General features: G+C 36.4%; 1 long non-coding RNA gene across 1 annotated transcript; it reads left to right on the top strand.

The window, feature by feature from the left end:
- Window positions 1–5,221: 5,221 nt before the first annotated feature.
- On the top strand, window positions 5,222–16,929 carry LOC134484282 (uncharacterized). Its single transcript, XR_015647410.1, has 2 exons — window positions 5,222–5,695; window positions 15,437–16,929. It is a non-coding gene; the product is annotated as an uncharacterized LOC134484282 (long non-coding RNA).
- Window positions 16,930–17,482: the final 553 nt, after the last annotated feature.

Raw genomic sequence — 17,482 nt, 5'->3', positions numbered from 1 at the left:
GAAAAACTGTGACCATGTTTACAATATGACATCTGACTTTCCTTCTATAGAAGAGGCTTCAAAGTCAAACAAACATCAGTTGCCCACTTTCATAAGATTTAGATAATTTTCTTCACACTTCTGAATTTTCAAGTGGCACAATGATATCTAGTTTCATCAATAACCATGGCAATGATATAATTTTGCTCTTTCGCTGGTTAAATAATGGTCTAATGCCTATATAATTTATTTTTCCAATTCATGGATATTGTGAACAGTGAAAAGTTAAAGACATTCATGGAGTTATAACTGGGATATACAGATTCCTTCAGGTACATATTCCTTCAGTGGTACTATTGAATCACAAATAATTTCAGTTTTCAGTTTTATATTAATTACCTTAGTGGCTATATTAAATTTTAGACCCAACACACATATACCAGGGATCTTTGTTCCAGCAACACTATGCAAAAACTGTCATTTGTATTTGTATTTCATCAATGATTTGAGGGTTTAATATTTTTCATGTAATTTTTGATAATTTTGTGCCATTATTTTAAGCATTTATTCAAATATATAGCATATTTAATTGCATTACCTTATTTGTGATGGATAAGGTATTTTGTGTCTTATAGATATGATCCATATGTCAGATAAAGAGCCAGTAAAGTTTTCTTTTCTCCATCGTTATTAACTTGGTATCCCTTAATGATACAACATTGTGTAGATGTACCATATATCCTATATCCTATATCCATTCCTCTGTTGAAGAGCACCTAGGTTCTTTCCAGCTTCTGGCTGTTATAAATAAGGCTGCTATGAATATAGTGGAGCATGTGTCTTTGTTATATGTTGGGGCTACTTTTGGGTATATGCCCCAGCGAGGAGTAGCTGGGACTTCAGGTAACTCAATGTCCAATTTTCTGAGGAAACTCCAGACTGATGTCCAGAATGGTTGTACCAGTCTGCAATCCCATCAACAATGGAGGGATGTTCCTCTTTCTCCACATCCTCACCAGCATGTGGCCTGAGTTTGCTGTCACATGAGTTTTTGATCTGAGCCTTTCTGACTGGTGTGAGGTGAAATCTCAAGGTTGTTTTGATTTGCACTTCCCTTATGACTATAAATGTTGAATATTTCTTTATGTGCTTCTCTGCCACTCAATATTCTTCAGCTGTGAATTCTCAGTTTTGCTCTGGACCCATTTCTCAATAGGGTTCTTTGTCTCCCTGCAGTCTAACTTTATGTGTTATTTGTATATTTTGGATATAAGCTCTCTATCAGTTGTAGGATTGGTAAGAATTTTTTCCACTCTTTTGGTTGCCATTTTGTCCTAACAACAGTGTCCTCTGCTGTACAGAAGCTTTGCAGTTTTATGAGATCCCATTTGTCAATTCTTGATCCTAGAGCATGAGCCATCGATGTTTTGTTCAGGAATTTTTTTTCTCCAGTGCCCATGTGTTCGAGATGCTTCCACACTTTTTTCTTCTATTACTTTGAGTGTATCTGTGATGAAGTGGATGTCCTTGATCCAGATGGACTTAAGCTTTCTACAGTGCAGTATCACTGGATCGAACTGCAGTTGCAGTCACGACAACACTTGTGACCTCACAGAAGAAGCTAGGGCTCTCCAGGATGCAAGAGATTTTTCAGCGAGGGACTAATGATGATGTCACTGAGAATTGCCATGGTCTACCTGCTGAACAGCTTTCCTTACATTGACCAATTTCAAGGGTGCCCTTTCCAGGAGTGTCTCCTGTGACACAGTGGAAAATTTACGTACGACATCTCTCTAAAATTAAGTACTTGTATTAGTTTCATTAGTGGTTACATGTTCTGAATGGAGAAAGTAAGTCAGGGGCTTGGTGTGGGTCGAAAAGATCTAGGAATAAGGAGGAGGAGATTCTTTTGGATAATAATTTTATTACCACGTCCATTCCTATGATGTACACTCAATATCCTAGTTTTTCTCTGTTTCTCAAAGGCAAGTATTTTCCCTACCTACCTTCAATTGATGAAATATTGTATTAAATTTTTTGTCTACATTCCTTGAGAGGGTACATTATACATATTCTTGAATGTGCACTCCAAAATTCTGTTTTCCAATTCAATTTTTTAAAATGATTTTGGCAACAAAAGGGGCACAGCTATAGAGTGAGTAAATATAAATACTGTGTACCTTCTTCAAATGATGAACTGCCAAATCCTTATTTTATCCAAAAATTACCAGATATCATTAAAGTAAAGGACAGCATGGACTACAGATATTCGGTTCTCTAGTCCCATTTGATATCAGTTATGCATTACCTACCTTACTGTGTTCCCAGGAAGAGAGTTGAGGGTTTTGGAAGTTTTACCATGATTCTTTGTTCAGGCCAAACATAAGATTCAGCAGGATGCGCAGGATGAGGAAGAGCTTGAGGTCCAGTGAATCCTAAGCTTATTAGGTTAATAAGAAGAGGAGAGAGTCTATTTGGCGCTGTCATTTGTGGATTCTACTTTCTTGTCTTGTTTTCCAGAATCCATGTTAAAAATCCATCTAAACTCATAGCTATAGTTTACATATACATATATATATATATATATGATATAAACATATAGATATAGATATGGATATGGATATAGATATAGATATGGATATGGGTATGGATATGGATATGGATATGGATATGGATATGGATATGGATATGGATATAGATATAGATATAGATATAGATATAGATATAGATATAGATATAGATATAGATACAGTTAGATATATCAGACCCCAAAACCAGATAAGATTGATGAATCTTAGAATTGCATAATTAAAAGAAAAGGATATAGGTCTTTCCTGAGAGACACAGCTAGAGCATGTCAAATACAGAAGTGAATGGTAGTGGGAAACCAGTGAACTGAAAACAGATCTCGTGTTGGTAGATTTTGAGAAGGGATAAAAGAGCTGAAGGAGCTTTCAATCCGATAAGAAAAATAATGCCAACAAATCAGAGTTTTCTGGTACTATGTGATGTAGATGCTTCTAAGAGGAACCCACCTCCTGATTCTCATATGCGGAAGGCTCAGGTCAATGCTATCTGTACAGCAATTCCACTCAACCCCTACAAAGGAGTCACTGAGCTTTCCCAAGCACACATATTTCTTCCTTTTTTTAGACATAAAGGCACCTTCCTTCTCCCCATTTCTGATCTCTTCATCCTCTTTTTTCTCACTCCCAAATAGCTGTTTACTCTGAATTAGATGCCAATTACTGAACCCTAGAGGTACTGAAGGAATACCTGAGAGACAGATGCAGTCATGACAACACTTATGACATCACAGAAGAAGATTAAGCTCTCCAGGTTACAAGAGATTTTTCAGGCCAGGCCTAATGATGATGTCACTGAGAACTGCTGTGGCCTACCTGCTTAACAACTTCCCTTATTTACCAGATTTGAGGGTGTCCTATCCAGGTATGTCTCCTGTGACACAGTGGAAACCTTTATATCCTCCATCTCTCTAAAACTAGAGATTTCTCTTTGCTTTATTTGAGGTTACATGCTCTGAATAGAAAAAAGTTTGTCAAGGTCTTGGAATAGGTAGAAAAGATCGTGTAATATAGTGTGGAGGGGATTCTTCTGGATATTAATGTTATTCCCAGGTACATTTCCTGAAATACAGTTCAATTTTGTAGGATTTCTGTGTTTCCCAAAGGGCAGTATTTTCACTACTGACATTCAATTGAATTAATATTGTATTTCACTTTCTTATTGTACATTCCTAGAAATGGGATGTTATAAATATTGCTGAATGTGTTCTGTTTTCCAACTCCATTTTCTGAAATTATTTTGGCAACAAATGTTGCCCAGCTATAGAATGACTATAAGAGTGTAAATATTGTGTACCTACTTAAAATGATAAACTCCCAAATCATTATTTTATCCCAAAATTAAAAAAAAATCACTAAAGCAAAGGACAACATGGACTATTGAATTCAATGGTTCTCTACTCCCATTTGATATCATTTCTGCATTATCTACCTTACTGTGTTCCCACGAAGAGACTTGAGTGTTGTGGATGTTTTACCATGATTCTTTCTTCATGCCATACATAAGATTCAGGAGGATGTGCAGGAGGAGGAAAGGCTTGAGGTCCAGTGAAACCTCAGCTTCATTAGGTTTAAAAGAACAGGAGAGAGAGTCTATTTGGCACTGTCATTTGTGGATTTTATTTTCTTGACCTTGTTTCCCAGAATCCATGTTAAAATTCCATCTAAGCTCATAGCTATACGTTATATATATATATGTATATATATATATATATACATATATATATATATATGATAGATAGATAAAGATATAGATAGATATATCAGCCACCACAACTAGATAAGATTGATGAATCTCATAATTGTGTGATTAGAAGAAACAGATATAGGTCTTTCCTGAGAGGCACGGCTAGAGCATGTCAAATACAGAATTGAATGATAGTGGCAAAGCAGTGAACTGAAAACAGATCTCTTCTTGGCATATTTTGGGGAAGGATAACAAGAGCTGAAGGAGCTATTAATCCAATAAGAAAAACAGTGCCAATGAACCAGAGTTTCCTGGTACTATATGAATATTGAAAGATTGTACATGGATCGTCCTATGTCTTCAAATCCATATGTAGCAGAGAATGGCCTTGTTGGACACCAATGGAAGGAGATGCCCCTGGTCTGAACTAGGTTTTATTTCCAATTCAAGGGAATGTCGTAGGACATTAAGGGGGAATATACAAGAAGGGTAGGGGGATCGGTTAGGGATCTTATGGACAGGAAACAGGGAAAGGAAAAAAAATATTTGAAGTGTAAATATGGAAAATCAAATAAAAAGCAAAAAAAAAACTTGGTAAAAAATAAAACAAATTAAATAAGTTAAAGATAAGAAAACTGCCATCTAATCAAACCTATTGACAAAGAAATCTAAAGCGTCACAATAAGGCAATGGGAGTCAGAATAATACTAGTGGAAAGATTGATATGATGAAATATAAACATGTCTCACTACAAATACGAGTATCAGACACAAACTGCACGATAGGTATCCAAATAATAAAGGAGTTTACTCTGAGATGAGGACACAATACTTGTCTTTCACTTCTTCCTTAGGACCTTTCACTTCTGGACAAACATATAAAAGTCATGAGTTCTAAGGAAAAGAACAGTGCCCTTTCCAACACCTTACTTTTCTGATAAAGATATTAATGATATAAACTCTCTGACTTACAGGACCCACTAGAAGCAGAGAAGTCCAGATGCTTCTGAAAGGCTCTGAGCTCCTGATCCCATGAGTGGAAGGATCATATAATTTCTATCTCTTCAACGTACCTACTCAACTCCCAGCCAGGACTCAGTGAGATTTCCCTGTGTCCACATACTTCTTCCTTTTTTTTATACCAAGACAGAAGGCCATCTTCGTTCTCCCCATGTCTGAGCTTTTCATCCCCTTTGTTCTCACTCCCAAATTGATGTTTCCTCTGAACTAGAGGCCAATTAGTAAACCCTATAGGTAGTGAAGGAATATGTGAGAGGCATTTGCAGACAGGACAACACTTGTGACATCACAAGAGAAGCTATGGCTCTCCAGGATACAAGAGATTTTTTCGTGGAGGGTCTAATGAAGATCTAACTGACAATTGCCATGGCCTACATCTAAACAGCTTTCCTTATATTGACCAGTATTGAGAGTCCTTTTTCCAGGTATGTCTCCTGTGACACAGGGGAAACCTTTATGTACGCTATCTCTCTAAGGCTTGAGACTCTCTTCGCTTCAGAAGTGGTTACATGCTCTGATTGAAGAAAGTTATTAAGTGTCCTGGGAAGAAATGATCTAGGAACTTGAAGTGGAGGAGATTCTTCTGGATAATATTTTTATTCCCAGGTACATTCCTGTGACATATAGTTCAATTTTCTAGGTTTTCTCTATTTCCCAAAGGCCAGTATTCTCCCTACAGATAATTGAATGAATATTGTATATCACTTTCTTATTTTACATTCCTTGATAGGGGACTTTATAAATATTCCTTAATGTGTACTCAAAAATACTGTTTTACAATTCCATTTTTTGCAATGATTTTGGCCACAAAGGGGGCCCAGCTATAGAGTGAATATAACAGTGTAAATATTGTGTACCTACTTCAAATGATAAACTCTCAAATCCTTATTTTCTCCAAAATAGTTTTGATATATATATATATATATATATATATATATATATATGTGTGTGTGTGTGTGTGTGTGGGTGTGTGTGTGTGTGTCTGTGTGTGTCTGTGTGTGTCTGTGTGTGTATGTGTCACATGTCCAGCGGACTCTGAATGGCCATTCCTTCAGTCTCCAAAAAACAATGATTCCCTACCCCTCTTATGGATATTTTATTTACCCCTCTATGGAAGGAGTGAAACATCTACATTTTGGCTCTCCTTCTTGAGTCTCATGTGGTCTGTGCATGGTATCATAGATAATTAGAGCATTTGTGCTGATATCCCATTATCAATGAGTGCATACTTAGTGTGTTTTTCTGTGATTGGGTAACCTCACTCAGGATGATATTTTCAAGGTCCATCCATTTGCCAATGAATATCATGCACTCATTGTTTTTGATAACTGAGTATTAGTTCATTGTGTAAATATAGGTCATTTTCTGTGTCTATTCCTCTGGAGAAGGACATCTCGGTTCTTACCAGCATCTGGATATTATGAATAAGGCTGCTATGAACATAGTGTAACATGTGTCCTTTTTCTATGTTGGAGCATCTTTTGGTTATATGCCCAGGGGAGGTATAGCTGGGTTTTCAGCAAGTACAATGACCAATTTTGAGGAAATTCAGGACTGATTTTCAGAGACGTTGTACCAGTTTGCATTCCCAACAATAATGTAGGAGTGTTTCTCTTTCTCCACATCCTTGCCAGCATTTGCTGTTACCTGAGTTTTTGATCTTAGTCATTCTGACTGATGTGAGGTGGGATTTCACAGTTTTTTTGATTTGCATTTCCCTGATGACTAAGTATGTTATACATAACACAAAGCATTCTAAGAAATGATGTTACCCTAACTGGTGGTCTAGATATAACTGGATGACAATTGATCCATTTCTATCTCCTTCTCCAAAGTTCAAGTCCAAATACATCAAGGAAATCCACACAAAGTCAGATATGCAGAAGCCAATAGAAGGGACAGTGTCAGAAAGTGCCTAGAACACATTTGCTCAGAAGAAAATTTTCAGAACCGAACACCAAAGGTTCAGACTCTAAGAGCAACAGTCGTTATACGAAATCCCATCATTCTGAAAACTTTCTTTAAAGCCAAGTACACTACCAATAGGAAAATAACAACCTACACATTTGGAAAAGAGTTTTACGAACCATACATCTGAGAGAGGGCCAAAACAAAAAATATAGAAAGAACTCAGAAAGGTAAACTCCTAGACAACCAAGCAACTCAGCTTTAAAACTGGATTAGAGCGCTAACCAAGAATTCTCAACTGAGGTATCTCAATAGGTGAAAAACATCGAGAAATATTTAACATCGTTAGGTCACAAAAAAGCAAATCAAAATGAACATAAGTGTCTTCGTTTAACCAGAATGGCTAAGACAAAAAACAAATGCAGTAGCAGAGTAGGCTAGGATGAAGAGAAAGAGGAACATTCCTCGACTGCTGGTGGGATTAATAGCTGGATAGCCACTTTGGATATCAATGTGGAGGTTCAGAGAAAATTGCAAATAGCTTTACTTGAAAACCCAGCTTTATCACTCACTTCAACAAATATACTCAAACTTGATCCATACATAACAAGGACATGTGGTTGAAGATATTCACAGCAGCCTTACTTATAGTAGTTGAATGCTAGAAACAATGGTGATATACCTCATCTCCACTCAGGAATAAATACAGAAAGAGTGCTTTAGATAAAAAGTGGAACATTACTCAAGTATTAAAAATGAGGACACCAAGAACTTTGTAGAGAAAGGATGGAACTGGAAAATAGTGAAGTAACAGGGATAGAAAATGAAATAACATGGGATGGAGTTAGTGACAAGTAGATGTAAGCCCTGCTAACAGAATAATCACTATACAAATCTTTTATAACATGAAGTGTAACATGTTAGAAGGCCAAATTGCAGATGCTTGCAACCCACTTAAAATGGAGAACAAAATAATCATGGAAGGAAGAGGGGTGGAAGAACCTAGCTAGAGGTAGAACATGGTGGACAAAGTGATGGGAGTTGAAATAATTAAAAGAGACAGGAGAGTTATTCAGAGAAAACATGGAGTAAATTACAATAAGCCTGAGTGGTGGGTGGTGAACTTGGGTATCCCCAGGAAAATCCCATATGCCAGCTAGGCAAGTATCTCCCAGAAACTTACTGTGATGGTTGTAGTTTTAATACCGAGTAGCAAAAAGATAGAACAACTATAGACTATCTCCTGTAGCTAGACATGCCCCCCAGTGAAGGGATGGTGCTGCCCACACAGTTCACAATTTTTTACCTATAAAACTTCAATCTAAAAAATGTATAAACAAAAGTGGAGCAGAGACTGAAGGAAAGTACCTTCAGTGACCACCTCACCAAAAGAACCATTTCATCCCCAGACTCTAAATCCTGACACTATTCCTGATGTCAAGATGTGCTTGCAGATAAGACCCTAATATGTCTGCCCTCTGAGGTGCTCTGCCATCACCTGACTGTGACAGATGCAGAAACACCTAAGCATTTGACAGCACCTGACAGCCAAAAAGAAGAGTTAGGGGAATGCCTTAAGGATCTGGAGGGGATTAGAACCCAATATGAAGAACAACAGTATCAATTAAGTTTACACTTCAGAGGTTCAGGAAATTGTCCACCTCCTAGAGTATGCTTTGGCCAGTCCAAGACTTCTGCTACATAGATAGCAGAGCATATGGGGAAGACAACTGCTTCATCTGCCATATCTGGGAAGGGAGGCAATTGATCCTGTGGAGATGCCATATCCCAGAGAAAGGGAATGTTAGAGGGCAAAAGTCGAAGTGGAAATGTAGATGGGGGAGCACCATATTTAAAAAATGAGGATCGAAATAGCTTACGGGATTCAAGAAAGAATGACAAGTTTGGGAAATGACATTTGAAATGTAAACAAATAAATAGATTATTTTACACATATAATGTTTATAATATAATACATTTATGTTTACAACAGAGATATTCACATCTGTCTCCTTAAGGGACTATAATTTCATTATCTGTACTATAGGTTTATTGAAAGTTGAAATCCATAAGTTTTGTGAGTTTCTTATTATTGAAATTTCACATAGATACACCCAATCAATGTTTTATCTTCTGTCCTTATAACTATAAATCTATAGTTACCTCGACAAGAAAAAAATAAAAAAAATATTTTTTATTTCTGTACCATTAGGTTTCCATTCCATGCCTCAAATGTCTCCCAATTTAACTGTACATCTTTATATTCCCTCCATTGTCACCCTCTTCCCTATTTCTTCACATTTGACATTCCTGTTCCTGACAGTGTTCCTCTGCAATCCATAAGTACATTTGTACATCCCAAAGTGAGGACAGTCTGGACCACAGCCTTTGACTTTTACACTAAACTAATACAGTGTGGAAAATTAACATCCAGATTAAAGTGACAATGTATCCAATTTTCTTTTTTGATCTGGATTATCTCATCTATGATGACTTTCAGAAGATCCATTCATTGTCCTGAAAATTACATCCTTTCCTTTTCCAATCTGTAAAAGCACCACATTTTCATTTGTTAAGGGACAACTTGAATATTTCCAAATACTCAAGAGTATGTATACTAGAATGAATCAACATTTGGATATATTTTCCTCGAGATATAACTTTAGGTGCATCCATTTCTGCATTCCTGAAGAAACATCATACTGATTTCCAAAGTTGCTGTAGACATTTGCATTCCCACCAGGAGAATAGGAATGTTCCCTCTTTTCATATCACAGTAAGCATAGTTGACTCATGTTTTATGAAATTACATTTTGGAATGGGAGGAAAGAATCTCAGAATAATTTTGATTTGCATTTCAGTAATGTATAAGGATGATAAATATTTCACTTTTGATTCTTTAGTCACTTGAGTTTCTTCACTTTTGAATATTTTGTTTAGATATGTAGCCGAATTTAATTATGTTTTCTTGATATATAGTGCTTTAGTTTTTATAATATGATGTATAGAAGCCCTTTGTTGAACATGTACATGGAAATAATGTATATTATTTTTGAAAATAGCCACTTTAAACTTATTAAGATCAAATTATATAATTCACTCATTAAACTCACAGAACTTGCAGATCTGTTGTAACCAACAGAAATTATAAAGTCGCTTCATGAAATATCCTATATAATAAAATATTTTCAATGTACATAATATTGAGGAATATAGTTTATATATTTTACTCTTTGAGAATTCCCCCCAATGAATTTTGATGATAATTTTTTCCATTTATTTTACCCACACCACTCTATTTCTTTGAATCCTACCTAATATATCTTCTACATCAAAGTACTGTTTAATAACTCTCTGATAAACCCTTACAAATAATTTTTCAACCCTCCCACAGAAGACACTAACTGTCCATAGTCTGTCAGGAAGGTATATCAGCTTTCAGGACTTTTCACTGCATTCTTGACTGTTGACTGGCTTGAAGCTGTGCAGGAAACCACAGCTGCTATGTGACATGTGTGCAGCCCTTCTTGTATCCAGAAGACACGCTTTATGTCTGATCCCACCCACAATTTGGGCACCTACATTCTCTTTGCACCTCGTTTCAGGATGGCTTTTTAGCCTTGGGTAAGGGTATAACAGGTATATCCAACTCATCATGGCTGAAATCAATAAAATGTAGACAACTATATAATGAATGAAAGGAAGAGGTCACTCTTGGAAAGTATTAGCAAGATCTTCATAACCTCTGGCCATGTTAGGTAATGCAAGGGTTGAATTAATAAAATGAAAGAGAATATAGGAAACATGGAGAAAACACAGATTATTTAGATTTACAGTCCCATCTCTAGAATATTTTTAAAGCATTTGTGATTTACTGTGGGGCGCGGGTGTAGCAGCAATACCAAGACGGAGCCAGGGACTGCTGCCGAGTCTCATGACTAGCGCCTGAAATTAAACCACGCCTCACCGTGAGATGTTCACAGGTGCACCAAGAGATAGATCAGGCCATGTGACTTGGACGTATGAACGGACGTTACACAGACTGGACGGTTGAGGTGGTTGAGGGAGGACATAAAGGAGTGCGATCAGGGGCTGGAAGGAGGCATTGTTCCTGTTTGCAGACAAACGGGTTCCTGAATAAACTGCTTTGAGAAGAACTTCATGCTGTTGCTCCTTTCCTGCTGGTTGGGGTTGGAAGCGAGAATAAGAACTAGATGTATTTGATATACCAATATTAAATCAGCTCATTTTGCAGAACTTAAACAGCTCTATACTAAACAGTTACATAGAATTAGGTATTTAATTTCTCCCATCTCAAATATCATAGGACCACAAGTATTCAGTTAAAAAGATGATTATACATTTAAATAGCATTTAAAGTGTCTAAGACTATTCCATAAAGTAGACAAAAGGATTGAATACATTAAAATTCTATTTTAAATCTGGTATTATCTAACAATGACAGAAAAAATAAGGAGAGAGAGTGAGACATGGGGACAATCTGGCAAAAGGGAAGGTAATGAGAGAGGGAGAAAGAGTTATAGACGACTGGCAGAAAGAGAGGAAGAGAGAGTATTACACACTAATTTACACCTGTACACACATATTCTCAATAAAATACTTGTGAACAGATTCAAGTCAACATTAAAAATAATCTTCTACCAGATAAGCTTTCTTCATATCCCAGACATACATGTTTGATTCGTCCAGGGGAAGCTGTAGGTATGGAGGATATAGTTCAACATAATAAAGGCAAGGTACAAGAAGCCCACAACAAGCATCATGCTAAAAAGAGAAAAATTCAAACAGTTCCACTACAAGCAGGAAGAAGAAAAGAATATACAGTGGTTTCACAACTATGTATTGCAGCATTTGTAATTTTATCTAGAGCAACATGACAACCGAAGAAGATCCAGGGAATACAAATGAAAAATGAAGAAATCAAAATGTTCTCGTTTGCAGATGTCATGATAATATTTTAAAAACTCTAAAAATGTATCAGTCTCTTAAGACAGAAAAATAGGGTCATAAAAGCAGAATAATATATGAACACACAAAATTCCTTAGCCTTCCTTTATGCCAATCCAAACCATACTGTGAGGAAATATGTGTAAAATTCCCCTCACAATAATCTGAAAATATAAAATAAAATATTGTGGACGAAAATATTAAAAATGCAAAGACCCCTATGAATTAGCTAGACGTGATCCTGAATAGAGACAATTGTTCTTTAAAAGTATAAGTTTCTTAAAGCTGAAAATACATTCATACAATAGTAGAATTCAAAGTGAACACTGAAAACACCTTATCATTTTTGTTTTCCAATTTCAAACCATGGGAGAGAAATCAGGAAAATATTCCACTTGAAACACTCTCAAAATATATAACAAAATACCCTGAATTTGCATAGTTATAAAGCATACTATTATTAGATATATGAAGTAACCATGATCAATCCAGAACATATATAAGAACGTTCCAGCTTATGTTCAGAAGGACCTTAAAGACTTGAATAAATCAAAGCTTTTATAGTTTTATGGATAAGCAGATAGTATAATTATGTCAATTTTTGATTAATTAATAAAGTTAATGCAATAAATATTGATTAGAAAATTTTAGTACAAAAAATCACCCACTTTTATTAAACTCAAAAATTTGACTATAATTATTCTACTATGGGACAGAAGATAACTTTAAAGTACAAAGTTCTAACATGTTTAGGGAGAAAATTTTAAAGAGAAACTATGAAGGAGGAAAAATATCATGAGATTAAAAAATGTTAGTTACATACAGTGTGATTTTGTTGGCAGAGTGAATATTTCAAAAGATTGGAGTGTCCAGGATTTATTTATTGATTTAAAAGGGTAGGTTACATACCAGCAGGAGGATGGACTATCGGATCAGATCTCAAGAAAGTGCCAAATGTTCCAGTTAGTATGACTATGTTATAGTAAACATAAAAATGCCAGTATGGGAAATTGAAGGTTTTATTCACCTCACAAGTTCCAGTTCATAATCAATGGAATCCAAGAAAAGAAAGGCAGCAGCATGAAAATAAAGAGGAACTCTGCTTATTAATCTGCTCAGGTACCTTTTCTCGATATCCTCCTCAGCTTACTAGTTATGGTGCCATCCACAGTGGGCTAAATTGCCATACATCAACTAGCCATCAAGAAAATGGAAAATACTGATGCCCGCAAGCCATTCTGATGGAGTCAGTTGCTCAATAATGTATCATTTAGACAGTCACAATAAGCAATCACAGCAACCCATAAAAAGAAAACAGAAAACTTAGCCAATGAAAGGTAAGAGTACCCCTTCATGAACGGAATTTGAGGTCAAAAGTGAAGTTCTATGTGAGGAAGAAATTAGAAGGAATTATGCCAGAAATCACACTTTATTTAAAATAAAAATTGACAAGACAAAGCCACAAATAAAATATTGTTAAGTTTGACATTTTGAAACCTTTTCTGGCGATTGCAGTGTAGAGTCAGGACATGGATTTTGTCTGGCAGCACCCTTGACCATCCAGTGTTTTGGTGGAGGATTTTCCATCAGAAGCCTTAGCTTTACCACAGAGACTAAGTCCAAAATACAAATCATAGTCAGTCAACTGTTTGCCAAATCTTGTGCTACAAAGAAAAGGAGCAGTTCATTTAATCATGATTTGTTGAAGACTCTAACTCATTTCAGAATCATAGATATTGCCAGCATACAGAAAACCACAATACCCATTGTCAGACACCAGTATTCTCCGCATTGCCCACAGTCACCATTGTAATAAAAGTGGTGAGCTCTACAGTGTGATTTGTTTCTGTTTCCTGCTGTTGCAGTTTGTAAACCTTGTTTCTTTGACCCACAGAGAAGTTTCAAATAAAATAATGAATAATTTTTGCATTGAAAGCTATTGGTGGCCTGTAGTTGTAGTGAAAAATGACGATCTCAAGCAATCTTCACTCGGTCCTCTTCTTTTAGGAATTGGGTTGATTCGCTTTTGCTTTTGCTTTTTGTTATAATTTGGTGATTTTTTATTTTATTTGGTTTTCTTTTTATTTTTGTTCTTTTCTACATGCAGAGATCAAGAAGTGGTCAGAGGAATTTGAAGTACAAAGTCAGATGGCTGGAAATAACCCAGACTTTCTAAGATGTCCACATTGTTTGCTGTACTAGGTTTTTTTGTTTTTTGTTTTTTTTTGTTTTTTTTTGCCTTTAATGATATCCATTTCCTCTTTCTTGAATCCTTTTTTCCTGGCATAATTAATACTACCTATATATATTATAATTATTTTATATATTTTTATATATTTATATTTAATAACTGAAATTCTAACTGCTCTATCTCCCACCCAAAGCCAGAGACATGTATTGAGTCTTGTATGGTCTTGTTTTGATTCTTAGATGGGGAATCTTCCTGCGAACACTGAAGGTCCTGTTCCCAAATTGATTCTGTATAGTTCAAAAAAGATGCTATTTGCCAACCAGTTGTGTTGATATCTAGTATTCCTGCAGGCAGGCTAGTAGACACAAGGGTGGAGAAAGGATTTAATACTTCAGATGGAGTAAGAGCTACCAGTCATGTGAGATCTAGTATCGAGGGGCCCTTGGTGTAGCAGGCAGGATGTTAGAAACACAGTAAGATGAGAGCATATTTGGGTTGCTGAGCAATGACTAATGTCAACTGAGCAATTGAGCTAGGGCAGATTTAGAGGTGATGAGAAGGGAGTAAAAAGGACAGCTTGCTATTTGGTAGAGGCTTAAAATAAACTGACAGTAGAGTTAAAGCACATCAAAACTTCCTTGGCGTCCGTCGCTTTCAAGTGCATTCTAAGGGAACCTGATCAGATCTGGTAGCTCCTCTTCCTGGAGCTTACACTGAGGCAGTAGGAACAACCTTCTGCAGAGTCTTATGAGAGCAATCCATGACCATAATGAGCGTGTCCAAATTCACCTTGACCATGAGAGTTAGAGCTGACCCACATGTATCTTTTGATTATAACCATTTCTTCTTTGCAATATTTTAGTGGTCCATTTGCTCAAAACTATTAGTGAAGAGGCTAAAATCATTCTAAAGGCTACTCTTGGTTGTCAAATATTCATCTGTAATTATTTAAACCCCAACGATAGAGGGAATATGTGTATAATTTCTGCATAATATAAGGTCAATGTCAAATATACTTCTTATATGAATCTTTGGAGTAGGATTTTGCATCTTTAACTGAGAACTTTATTAAGATCTATTCTTTATATTTATTTTTTAGAAATCTGCAGATACATCCTTTTGAGGAATTAATCCTTCTCACTGGAGACCATAGAGGGGACCTGCATTTCAGTGATAATTAAATGTCACTTCAAGACATCAAAGCAAAATATCAAAGTGAGAATGGAATAAATTTGTTAGGACAGTGTTTTACAAACAACTTCTTTCACAAACAGCCTTGTAAGGAGAGTTATGAAATTTTGAATTTCATAATTGCCTTTGCTGGTACTCTGGCAGAATCAACTCACCATTGTCTGGTACTTTATGGGCAATTAAACACTACAAACAGAGCTGAATGCATCATATGCTCTGCCATCTGTGTAATATGCCTACAGTGAAGAACAACTATGCTAAAGCTATTCATCTGTTTTTCAATCAGCATCCTCATACAAGTGGGGACTTCTCTGGGATCTTGGATGGATAGGTTGAGAACACTGGCTGAGATCTGCAAATGCATAAGTGGGATGGTACATGCTTGGGGAATGAAAGGCCTGTGTGTAGATCATAAACAACTTCACAATATTCATTGCTTTAATAACTTCTAGGAAGTGGACTTCTGTAAAATGACTTCAACAGATCAGCATGTGTATAGAAACAGTAACTGATTCCCTGGAGATTTAAAAGCACTGGATTGTGACTTAGAAGTAGATACATGTCAGCACATGAAGGCTGGATAATCAAACCTCTGTTGTGTCTTAAGATTTCCTTCCCAATGGTTGGAGGCAAACAGCAACAGATTTTTTTTGCACTGAGGAATAGAATAAAAGCCAATTTATTGAAAATCCATATCATAAGACAATACTGAAATCATCTGTGACGAACATCAACTCTCAGCATGGCTTCAGCATGGCTGATTGTCTGCTGTCAGCATGGGCTTTTACTGTCACCCCTTTTATAACTGCAGAGATCGAATCTGCTTTAGCCACATCATCATCTCCTCATTCTGTTGCAGGTAGATTAGATCACTGTGTCTGCCTATTCAGTTTTTCTGTACATATAAAGGCCCAAGGAACTATTTTCATTTCAGTGAGCTGGTATAAGTAATCTTGAATCACATTGGTGATGATAGTGGCTGTCATGTCTTCATAACCCAGAAGACCATGTTTGCAAAGGAGTTGATTGAGGAAGTCTTGGCTATTTCTGTAATAGGGGCAGTTGGGATAGATGAACAGGACCACCTTCCCAGATTAGATCTCGCAGTTCACATACACCTGAGCGATGCTGACAGGGTGCAGCTTCCCAGAAAAGTATGTTCAGTTGAAGATACTGGTCTGTTTGGGAGTGGCAATCCAATGTATTCTTAACCATGCATTCTATTTGAATTCCCATAGAAAACATGGAAGAAAGAAGCTTTTACTTTTTCATGTTTGCACTCACAATGCTACCAAACCCTCACAGCCATTAGACCCTGCATGCTGAAGATTTATCCATATACCAATGACCAGATGAGACATCTAGCCTTGTGGACTAATAAACTAATGGATTCTAGGACTTTACAAATAGTCAGCCATTGTTAAATTATGTGGTCCATAGTCTGTGATCATTGTGACCAGTCTGATTTCTCTGTACAGAGATTTTCATCCTTTAGTATCTGTTGGGGAACACCAACTACTACACCAGGTATCTAGGGAAGAGCCTTTGTCTCTTCTAGGGAAGGCAGTTTGTCTCTAGTAAGAGTTTCAGGTCAGTTACCAATTTCCAATGGTCACATTACCTTAGTCTGATTTTCAAATGATGCTTTGATACAGTCCTTCTTATTTTCTATAGTTCTTGGCAACAGAATTAAAATAGCAACAATAACCTATCAATGAAATGCACAGTAATTCATTTGCAAGAGTGCGTCAGAGAGAAGGATTATAGGACAAACAAGAATTGGAAAACAAGATGTCCTTCCTTCTGAGGACCAAGAACAGGAAACCCAAACTACATAAATATCTGAGACAAGTTGTCTGAAGTTTGTGCTTTCCTTCAATCATGGGGCTCCTAGTGAAGGAGCTCAGATCTCAAGAGTTGGCAAAAATTACCTTTATTGCTGAGCCTGGTCAAC

The sequence above is a fragment of the Rattus norvegicus genome, chromosome Y, assembly GCF_021556685.1.
Source record: "Rattus norvegicus strain SHRSP/BbbUtx chromosome Y, alternate assembly SHRSP_T2T, whole genome shotgun sequence".
Taxonomy (NCBI): Eukaryota; Metazoa; Chordata; class Mammalia; order Rodentia; family Muridae; genus Rattus; species Rattus norvegicus.
The sequence above is the reverse complement of the archived record's forward strand: the minus strand, read 5'-3'. Positions and strand labels throughout refer to the sequence as shown.